A 10824-nucleotide genomic window follows, 5' to 3' on the forward strand; every position below is an offset into this window, starting at 1 on the left:
CCAATGAGCACTTCAATTTTGCAATTGAAGGAAGTAGAGTGAATGTTGTAGCTGATGACAACAATGAAGTTCTTGAGCTACTGGTGCACGCTGGAAGCAGAACATGACAAATACATATCTCTTTTCATTCAGAGGTTGTAAAACATTAAAGAAAATTTGGAAAAATGATGATGTTATTGGCCACATATGTAGGTCCTCTTTTCACATGCCTGGGGTAGCTGTGATACAACGTCCAAAACATTTGAATAGGTAAAGTCGGCCTAATCAGCAATCAAATGATGTGCAAACGATTGAAAAGTTAATGATGGATTGTATAATGCAACAATTGCACATGTTGAAAAAGTTAAAGTTTGATGGAAATCAGTCTGATTCATTGAGGAGTCTCAGATATACAAAACAAAATACATGGAAATGGTGGCATCAGAAAGTTATTACACATGCGAGCTGTGAAAGTGTGCTAACCCTTGCAGTTGGATGGAGTTTTGAGGATCAATGGTTTTAGCTGATGCAAGAAGTTATTCATTGGAGGAAACTTAATATGGGGCTGGAAACTAGAAGGATTAAGACTACAACCAATGATGATAGACATGGGACCAGTCCCAGAGATCATATATATTACTTTTGTACAATATAAATGCCAGCTTTCCACTGCAAATCCATGTGGTAGCAATATTATGCTCTTGTTGCAAACATGGAGTATTAGTGTGTTGCAAAATGTGGAGGAGAGAGTTGTAGAAGTGCTAATGAAACTGTTTCTTATGAAAAAATAATTTAAGGATAACACATTTTTGTTGCCAATGTTGGTCACAAATGACCAGATTTGCAAAAATGGGTTTGCAAATGCATCCGATTGAGAAACCACAACTTAGTGTTCAAGTTGAATATCAATCTGAAAATTTCTCCATCTACTACGTGATGCTGGTGCTCACTACTGATCAAATTTCAAGTCAATACCATTTTCCAATCTGAAGTTATGAGTTGTCAAAGTTGGTAAATTGGATATGTGTGGATGATCCACTTTCCTGAATCCAGTCACATATGCCTCAATATTAAATTGGCCATAAAAAACTTTCCCCAAGGTGGATTTTAGAGGATTCAGTTTGGATCAAGACACACGGTAGTGTGTCGTGCGGCCCAAGAAGCCGGCGTGCCACCCGTGAGTATATTAACAGAAAGAAAGAAAACGCAATATTCACACCTATGTAGCTCTGTGATCCCTTATCCGATTGGAACCAAATTTGCTAGAGAGGTGCCGGCCAGCAAGGGGAGTCTACAAACCAAATTTGAAGAAAATCGCTCAAGCCATTTCCGAGATACGAGCGAACAAAATTTCGTTTTAATTTCTTCGTTTTCTTCTTCTTCTACTAGGCATTCCAGTATCCGAGATTTTTTAATAAAAAAATTCTCCGTATATTCCCCAATAGAACCCTGGTACAAAATGACAACTCGTGTTTAACTTGGGATTGCTCCGTCGTCCGAGCTCCAATGAGGGTGAAAATCGCTGTGGGGTTTGTCCACACGCTGATCATCATGAAAATCTTAGTTTTATCGTGCGCGTTACATATAAGTAAGTTTTGTGTTGTTTCATAATCTTTTCAAGCCTTGTAATGTATGTAGAATACTTTAAAACTTAAAAAAACGTACGGTCGGGTGGAAGGTAGTCACTGGTGCTTACTTTAAAGTGCGTAGTTACTTCGCTCGGGTTAGCGATTTTCAGCTCCAGAGCAATTTTCTGATGGTTGTGTCATCAGCTCAAAAGTATAAACCACTTCAAAGTCGGCATAACAATGCCATAATTGAAACCACAACTCCACCTTAGGTATTGTTACATCATTGTGACACCTCCACTTTAGTTGTTTACCTTTAGAAGTTGTTAACTTGATGTTTTTACCAACTTGAGATAGCCACTTGCCTATGGGCATACACCATTGTATTGAGAAGTGTGCAGTAGGTGAAACATATTTGCTCACCACAAAGCATACAAAGATCGCTGAGATCCAATAAGACCTGAAGTTACTCTCATTACATGTACAAACTTGCAGCTAGAAGCAACTGCAGTTTCAAGATAGTCCAGATTGCTAGATGGCTTCCTGATTCAATTGTGCCATTTTCCCCTGTAAAATGTATGGGGAGCCCTGGAGAAAAAAAGTACCTTTTTTCAGTTTTTAAGCACTGTGCATGCCAAAGTAGCTAATTCCAACCCAACAAACTATATATTTCTGAGATCAGCATTAAATACTCTATCTATTGAGCATATAAAAAGCCCGTTTTACCAAAATTTTAAGATCAGTCTGGAATGCCTACTTCTACTTCTTCATTTCGCACATTTCGCAAAATCCGCCATAAAACACGAATGCGTGTTCGGATCGGGCTGAAATTTGGCACACTTAAAGGGCTCATTAAGGCGGATCTCTGTACCAACTTTGGTAGGAATCCGATGAACATTCACGGAGTTATGACCGATTATTTGCGTAAAATAAGGTCGAAGGTCTGTCACGCCTACAGGGTAAACTCCTTTGAGGAATCAGTTGAAAATTGCTATGTAGATGGAGCAACCATCGTAGGAGTGCCTTTTTGTGGTTTGAAAGGAATCGGGATAAAGACCACGGAGATATGACACAAAACCCAACCTGTGTCAAAATTACGCGATCGATTTTTATGAATAAAAATACTATTAGTTTTCGTGTCTATCAGGCAAACCGCTTAGAGCAATGAGCAGAAAATCAGTGTGTAGCTGGAATAATCATCATAGAAAGTCCATGCAGTAGTACAGAAGAATCGGATTACAAACCACTGAGTTATGATTCGAAAGGCAACTACGTGTAGCAAATGCGAGATCGAGATACTCTAATAGAACAGTCACCCTAATAGAGCATTCAGCTACGTTTATAACTTACTCCATTACAGAATTATATTACATTGCAGGATATTCTGTACGGAATTCAGCTACAAACAGTTAATCTGATAGACAATTCAGCTACATGCAAGTCACCCTGTAGAGAGTTCATCTAGAAACAAGTCACCCTGTATCAGCTAGAAGAAGTCACCTTGTAGAGAATTCAGCTACAAAGAAACCATCATGTAGAGAGTTCAGCTGCAAACCAATCACAACTCAGCTACAAACAAACATGCATGCCCCGTAAAAAGATCAGCTAGAAGAAGTTACCTTGTAGAGAGTTCAGCTACAAAGAAATCACCATGTAGAGAGTTAAGCTGCAAACAAATCACCCAGTAGAAAGTTCAGTTATGAACAGATCACCCTGTTGAGAGTTCAGTTAGGAAAAAGTAATGCTGTAGAGAGATCAGCTAGAAGTATCGCCTTGTAGAAAGTTCAGCTGCAAACAAATCATCTGTAGAGAGTTCAGCTAGAAGAAGTCACATTGTAGAGAGTTCAGCTACAAAGAAACTACCATGTAGAGAGTTCAGCTGCAAACAAATCACCCTGTAGAGAACTCAGCTACAAACAAATCGCCCTGTAGAAAGATCAGCTAGAAGAAGTTACTATGTGGGGAGTTCAGCTGCGAACAGATCACCCTGTAGAGAGTTCAGCTACAAACAAATCACCCTGTAGAGAGTTCAGTTACAAAGAAACCACCATGTAGAGAGTTCAGCTGCAAAGAAATCAATCACTCTGTAGAGAGTTCAGCTAGAAGAAGTCACCTTGTAGAGAGTTCAGCTGCAAATAAATCACCCTGTAGAGAATTCAGCTACAAACAAATCACCCTGTAGAAAGATCAGCTAGAAGAAGTTACCTTGTAGAGAGTTCAGCTACAAAGAAACCACCATGTAGAGTGTTCAGCTGCAAACAAATCACCTGTAGAGAGTTCAGCTAGAAACAAGTCACCTTGTAGAGAGATCAGCTAGAAACAAGTCACCCTGTAGAGAGTTCAGCTAGAAGAAGTCACATTGTAGAGAGTTCAGCTACAAAGAAACTACCATGTAGAGAGTTCAGCTACAAACAAATTACCTGTAGAGAGTTCAGCTACAAACAAATCGCCCTGTAGATAGATCAGCTAGAAGAAGTTAACTTGTAGGGAGTTCAGCTACAAAGAAATCACCCTGTAGAGAGTTCAGCTACAAAGAAATCATCATGTAGAGAGTTCAGCTGCAAACAAGTCATCCTGTAGAGAGTTCAGCTATGAAAAGATCACACTGTAGAGAGTTCAGCTAGAAGAAGTCACCTTTTAGAGAGTTCAGCTACAAAGCAACCACCATGTAGAGAGTTCAGCTGCAAACACATCACCCTGTAGAGAATTCAGCTACAAACAAATTGTCTTGTAGAGAGACCAGCTAGAAACAAGTCACCCTGTAGACAGATCAGCTAGAAGAAGTTACCTTGTAGAGAGTTCAGCTGCAAACAAATCAGCCTGTACAGAGTTCAGATACAAACTAATCACAGATCAGCTGGAAACAAGTCACATTGTAAAGAGATCAGGTAGTATAAGTTACCTTGTAGAGAGTTCAGCTACAAAGAAACCACCATGTAGAGAGTTTAGCTGCAAACAAATCACCCAGTAGAAAGTTCAGCTATGAACAGATCACCCTGTTGAGAGTTCAGTTAGAAACAAGTCATCCTGTAGAGAGATCACCTAGATGGTAGAGAGTTCAGCTACAAAGAAATCATCATGTAGAGAGTTCAGCTGCAAACAAATCATCCTGTAGAGAGTTCAGCTATGAAAAGATCACACTGTAGAGAGTTCAGCTAGAAGAAGTCACCTTTTAGAGAGTTCAGCTACAAAGCAACCACCATGTAGAGAGTTCAGCTGCAAACACATCACCCTGTAGAGAATTCAGCTACAAACAAATCGTCCTGTAGAGAGACCAGCTAGAAACAAGTCACCCTGTAGACAGATCAGCTAGAAGAAGTTACCTTGTAGAGAGTTCAGCTGCAAACAAATCACCCTGTAGAGAATTCAACTACAAACAGATAACCCTGCGGAGAGTTCAGCTAGAGTCAAGTCACCCTGTAGAGAGAATCCTGTAAAGAGTTCATCTACGTACAAGCAGATCACCCTGTAGAGATTTCAGCTACATTTCAAGTCACCCAGTAGAGAGATCAGCTGCAAATTATCCTGTGGGGATTAATTGACATGTAATAAATATATGCTCTCTTTTTATATTATGAACTCTTGATATATGCATTATATATATAATTTGTACATTTACTGATAAAATCAGAATGAGTTAAAGTGTTTATAAAATCTGCTTCATCTTTTTCTTTTTCCTGTGGTAAAGAAAAAATATAGGTTAAAAAGCCCCAAAGCTAGCCATAGGCCATCTTTAGGGTATACAAATACAAAAAGAAGTGAAATCTAATCAAAAACAGCCAAGCTGTAAAAAAAGGAGTGCGGCCCTTGAAAAGGCTATGGTGAAAAAAGATGTGAAATCCAAGGTGGCGGCCAAGAAATGGCTGTGATGGTAGGTTAATGGTAAAAATTTTAATAACGACAATTCAGGTGAATTTTGTGCCAATTGACCAAGCGGCACCAAATTCATCTGAATTGTTGTTATTAAAATTTTTACCATTAACCTACCATCACAGCCATTTCTTGGCCTCCACCTTGGATTTCACATCTTTTTTTCACCATAGCCTTTTCAAGGGCCGCACTCCTTTTTTTACAGCTTGGCTGTTTTTGATTAGATATGTTATATATTCCATGAAAAATTTGCTTTCTAATGATACCAAAATCAGCTTTCTTCGAATTTTTTCCGGGTTCACCCCTTTTTTCAGTTATATCTACTGGACTACTAAGCAGGGGCGGATCTAGGATTTATGAAAGGGGGACTAACTCAAGGTACTAATCTCTTGGGTAGAGGTGTGCAAAGCACACTTCCCAGCATGCGAATCATACTGGAACTAGGGGGGTCTGGGGGCATGCCTCCCAGGAAAAGTTTGAAAAATAGATGCTAAAATACTGCAATTTGGAGACACTTTCACATAAAATTCATAATATTTTCTGCCTGTAGATATTTTATATACTGCATGCCTTTAGATTGTAGGTATGGCTCTCTGAAGCATTTTGCTAATGAAAAAGTTTGGGTAGGTACAGACAACCAAGTACATGATGCACCCCTCTCACAATTGCACAACACTGAATAGGTGCATGTTAGAATAATAATGTTGAAAGTGGAAAATTTTGAAATTTGAACAATACAAGATTGAATCTGAGAGCATTTTCAATGAAAATTGTGTACTTGAACTAAGTATTGCCATACATATTAACTACACAAGTAGATGAATGAAGCCTTTTAAACAGACCAATGCACTCCATTGTATGTATAGGTGCAGGCAGATTTGGAAAAATTCCATAACAGAACCAACTACATGTTTCCAGTGAATGTTCTATTAGAGTAGTTAGCTGACTGCTCTATTAGAGTATCTCGATCTTGTACATCTCCAATGCTGATCCGGGTCCTTGTTGCATAAACTTTAGCATAAATCCACTGATAATACCTTGGAAAGATGTTTATAAGGTGGTTTTGTGAGTATTTGTATTGTTAGTGATCATATAATTATGTTAAGACAAAATTTCATTGTAAGGCCACTGCAATGAGATAACTTGTTTCTCATCAACCGCCCGCATCAAATTTTTAGTTATGCACATGCGCACTCATTATCGCACGTGATAAGGTTGGTATTAACAGCATGGCTCTCTTGTGTGTGACGATAGTGGATTTATCTCGTAGAAAATCGCTGCTTCCTTGGGTAATCGTTCAATCCCATTCGGATACAGCTACCTTTCGTGAATTTTTCAATTCTGTGTTGGTTCCGAAGCTGTCTAGCTCATCAACCACCACTGAAGCACCACAGGTGAGTTCTAGCTAGCTAGCTATATTGTTTTAAAAATATGAGCGTATTTTGGAATTGAAATGATCATATGCACGGTCGCCACTGTTGAAGTTTAATAATTGACTGCATGCAATCATTATAAAGAGCCTATAAAAGCTTCAGTAGCCGTATTGTCTATAGGTGGCCCTTTTATACAGTGTCGATCTATGGTTGCTTCTAGATTCTTCTTACTTCTTATCTACTTTACCAGTTAGGCACTGGAGGGTGGACACAGAAGGCAGAGCCTGTTCGAGGTGTTTACCCATAGCCAAGGAGCCTAAAAGCTATATTGTATGATATTAAAGGACACTGGAGCTAAGATGGAGAATATGGTATAGGGAAAGTATACAGTGTATACTGTATTAGGTTACAAATATGGTCTTTGTAGCTATTCTCAAAGCCACAAAATCCAGGTGGGGTTTAGTTTATGGGATATTGAAATCACTTGAATACATGGCATTTTAAGGATCCACCCAGCCATGTCTAGCCAACCCAGTGGCCTCAAAAGAACCCAAAACATGCCAGGGGCGCTTATACTGAAAAGGGCATACATTATGGCTGCCATGATGCATAAGCAGACTTAATTATTTGATGCTTTTTATACTATAATGGCCATATAGAACGAAAATCTTTTACTGCATGGCATTAATAAAACTTTTTGCTCTGGTTAGGTGGATTTTGTTGAATATGGGCATAAATATATATTGCAAATTAGCTACTTTTTTATTAAGATTTTCAATTCTCAGATTGCAGAAGTATTTGTTGGCAACAGCAAGGAATCCTTATCTTTAAAGGCTAACCCCAATTTAGCAGTAAATTCAGTAGCAAAAGAGTTTGGAAAGTTTATCAAGTTTTTTGTTGATACTTCAGAAGATGTATGTGTGGTGGAAGTTCAACGTCCAAATGCATTTGACATTTTGAAACAATCTCAGTTAGAAATATCAAGGAAAAAGGTTCCATCATGTATTCAAGAGAGAAACAAAAAGGATAAGTTATATAATGAAATCATATATTACCTAGAATTGAAAAAACTTCATTTGAATTCTAATGAGGTAAATTCATCAGGAACCAATTTTGTAAAATCACTGTGTGAGCTTTTATGGTACATAGACGGGCATCAAAGTACCATTTCTGCTCGTGGATATCAAATTCCTGCTTGTTTTAAAGATTTTCAGGGATTCAATGCTCCTGAATTATCAAAACATCGCAAACGCTCAGCAGGTAATATGTCTGCTGATATCATTCAAAGCTTGAGTACAAAATTATTTAGATTATTACAAGCTAATTATTTTTCAAGAGAAAAGTGGGCGTCTATGAGGCAAAGTTGTGAACTGCTGGCAAACACCTTGCATCTTTATGCATGTGAAATTCAAGATAAAAGCAAAGTCATGAAAACTATTCATTCATCTGGTACACCCTGGAGATCCATTGACAAAAGTATGGATATTTTGTATTTAAAGCCAATTGGGAATGTTTGCACTGAGCTTCAAGATATCTGTGAACAGCTCTCAAAGGCAGGCCCTTATTCCCTAATTGATTTGCATTCTTATCTACCCTCTGATAACCAGAAAAAGTATTACATGGTTAAGAACCTTAAAGCTGGCTTATCTGTTTCTGCATTATTATTCATCTACTCAAGTGGTAATAATTGTGGAAATGCATATTTTGTTTGAAATGTACCAGACAATTGTCTTGATCAAACACTCAAAAACAGCCAAGTGGTCATTGAAGAAATTAAAAAGGATATTCCAGTTTATCACACAAGGATGATGATTCAAGAATTTATTCAAAAGTTTGGGCGGGTAACACATACAGTTAAGCCAGCAGTTTTAAGATATTTTTATAAAGATCTTACAGGTGACTGCTCCAGTAGTGACACAACTGATCAGGCCGAAATTGACGAACGAGTGAAGCAAGCGATTGAAATGGAAGATCCATCTATAGCAATGGACCTCCGGCATAATAATTCTGGCATGAAGTCTCAATATGATGTGTTTTGGGATGAATGTAGTAAATTACTTGAAGAATCAGTTGGTACAGCTGTGGATGATCGTCGTCATACAAATATTACACACATTGCAAGTGCAATATCAATCCGTGACTTTAGAGATCAAGTAGCAGCAAGATGTCCAGCAGACACTAAAATTCCAAGTGTAGAATGGATTAGATTACAGTTTTGGCCCAAAGTACCCAATTCTCTAAGAGCCCTCCACCACACAGGCCGTTTTAAAGTACGCTTCAAAGTTCAACAGCGTCAGTTCAGAAAAGATCACCCAGATTGTCATTACGCAGCTGGTGTTTTTCGATATTTAAGAGAATATGCAGTTCTTTTTCTTATTTTATTGCCTCGATGACAAACATAGGATAAAAATTGGCGAGCCCAATGTCCCAGTAGCAGCAGCTGAGCGAGGGCGTCGTGTATTCACAGCACCTGACTCAGAGTTTTTGGTGGCTGATCATGACTTTACAAAGCTCAGCTTTATACCATCAGTCTTTTTTAAAGTTGCTATCCCAGATGATATTTCTGGCTCTTGGTATTCAGGTAAAGTCCATATTAGTTTAAAAGAAGGTACTTTTGAGCCATCCAGCCCAATAAGGCATGCTTCTGAACTTATTTCTTTGATCGAAACAGATGTTCAGTCAAAGCCTATTTTGTTTTTATATACTGATGGGGGTCCTGACCACCGGCTTACTTTTATTGCAGTTCAGTTATCTCTGATTTCATTATTTCTACAATTAGATCTAGATTATCTTTGCGCAGCCAGGACAGCCCCTTACCATTCATGGAGAAATCCAGTGGAGCGCATTATGTCAGTCATCAACCTGGGACTGCAATGTGTTGGACTCGCACGGAATGGAATGGATGATGACAGCGAACAGTTATTGGGAAAAGCTGGAAATATGAAGGAAATTAGAGCTGCAGCTGCTAAGCATCCCACACTGAGAGAGGCCATAATTGATTCAGTTGCTGGTCCAAAAATCTGTCTTGCACAAGTCCTATCAAGACTTCAACTAAAACAAGAAAGTTTTAATGTTTTTAATGCTGCTACTGCAGAAGCTATGGACCAGTCTTTGACTGTGCTAAAGCAAATTGATGACACAATAATAAATACATCTATTAACAAAAAATCCCTGCCTGATCACCCAAACTTGAAAGAGTTCATGCAACATTGCTGCAGGAAGCGGCATTACTTTTTTGAGATCCGTAAATGTGGCTCTTTAGAATGTAATATATGTAAGCCACCTCGATTATCTGAAGAAATATTTAAACAACTTAATTCATTGCCAGATCCTACACCTGGAAGTGACAACCATTATTTAAGTTTCAGCCAGATATTTGGTCAAGTTACCACTGAAGAACATCGACCATCTCTCCATGTCAAGACACCTAAAAAACACTACCATTTTCTGCAAGTGTGCAACATGTAAAGAATGTTGACATGATGATGTTGTGTGAGGAATGTGATATGTGGCGTCTGTTGTACTGTAAAACAAAGTTAAAGAAAACACAACGCACATCACTGGAGTCATTGCTTGACAACTATTCTTATACATGTGGCTCTTCATTACAGGATATGGAACTTCCAGAGCCCTTTTCAGAAGTATATGTGCGCAATATCAATTGCTATGACCCTATTGAGAAGCTGTACTATTCAGCAGGCTATACTCCAATATGTATTTACTGTGCTGAAGAAGTTGAAGTTGATGTGGACTCAGCGTTTTACCCTCAATGTGCACACTGCCAAAAACCTAAAATAACAAAAATAGATCATACTGCTTTTGTAATAGTGTATTATACAATTTTTCTTTATGTGTCAGCTACTGTATGAAGTTTTTATGTGACTTACAAATAATTAGATAATGAGATAACCCGCCCGCCCGCATCTGTTATTCTATGAGAAGCTGATGAGAAACAAGTTATCTCATTGCAGTGGCCTAATCCCTCAGCATATTGATCAAGTAAAGCCTAAATATGAAGGGCAAAGCCCCCCCCC

The 10824-nt window shown here is 38.5% G+C and overlaps 1 pseudogene; it reads left to right on the plus strand.

Moving 5' to 3' along the window:
* Positions 1–8598: 8598 nt before the first annotated feature.
* Positions 8599–10574, plus strand: LOC136246991 (uncharacterized; annotated as a pseudogene).
* The last annotated feature ends 250 nt before the right edge of the window (positions 10575–10824 follow it).

This window comes from Dysidea avara, chromosome 1 (genome assembly GCF_963678975.1).
Source record: "Dysidea avara chromosome 1, odDysAvar1.4, whole genome shotgun sequence".
NCBI classification, from domain to species: domain Eukaryota; kingdom Metazoa; phylum Porifera; class Demospongiae; order Dictyoceratida; family Dysideidae; genus Dysidea; species Dysidea avara.